The sequence below is a fragment of the Octopus bimaculoides genome, chromosome 1 (assembly GCF_046866305.1).
Source record: "Octopus bimaculoides isolate indiv1 chromosome 1, ASM4686630v1, whole genome shotgun sequence".
NCBI classification, from domain to species: domain Eukaryota; kingdom Metazoa; phylum Mollusca; class Cephalopoda; order Octopoda; family Octopodidae; genus Octopus; species Octopus bimaculoides.
Genome location: NC_142928.1, coordinates 96,167,154 through 96,168,145, shown reverse-complemented (window position 1 = coordinate 96,168,145; position 992 = coordinate 96,167,154).

Here is a 992-nt window from a genome sequence, read left to right as displayed (position 1 = left end):
CATCCATCCATCCATCCATACATACACACATACATATATGCATGCATGCACATGCATAATGTGTTGGTATATCTACCTGTCTGTTTATCTCCCCGTAACTTAGCGGTTCGGCAAAAGAGACTGATAGAATAAGTACTAGGCTTCTGAAGAATAAGTCCTGGGGTTGATTTGCTTGACTAAAGGCAGTGCTTCAGCACAGCCAAAGTCAAAAGACTGAAACAAGTAAAAGAGTAAAGAGTAAAAGAGTAAACAGATATATCAGTGCATTCCTGGCTAATCCTTTAACTACATTATTTAATTTTATGGAGTTAATTATTCACCTCAACATAGAATTATGTTTTTTTTTTCCTGAAAATCACGTTGCCCCACAGTAAATATGACACTCATCAACAAAACACAGATTGGTATATAAAACTGTTTGCCACAGTTTAAGAGTAGTGAAATTTTGAGTGGATATATCTGAATTCTGTAGTAAAAGGGTTAAGATAATGATAATTGCCTGTTTTTAGATTTATCTAACTCTTAAGAAGAGGAAATAGCAAATTGAAAGGAATACAGATGTAGCAGTAATACATGATAGGAAATCCTCTTTTACTAATTAATCTAAACCTGAACAATTAAATCCCTAAACTTGTAATACAGCCAGTTGTTACTTGTGAACAAGTATAGCTTGATAACATGTACTGTGATTTTGCCAGTTGCTTTAGGAGCTTATATAGACACAAGAAGACATAGATGCTCACTTGGTCCTCTCACTGTTGGCTCAGTAGAATATCGAGGATGTAACAGCTGGAGGAATATAGGACTGCACCAGCACTGAATAAGTACTCAATACAAATGAGTAAACTGGAGCAATTTGAAATGAAGTGCCTAACTCAAGGAAATGACATGTTGCTGCCTACTCCAAGGATTGATCCCATGACCTTTTGATCAAGAGTCTAACACCCTAAGCGTGGGACCTCTATATTGGCTTCAAATTTAGGCAGAAGGCC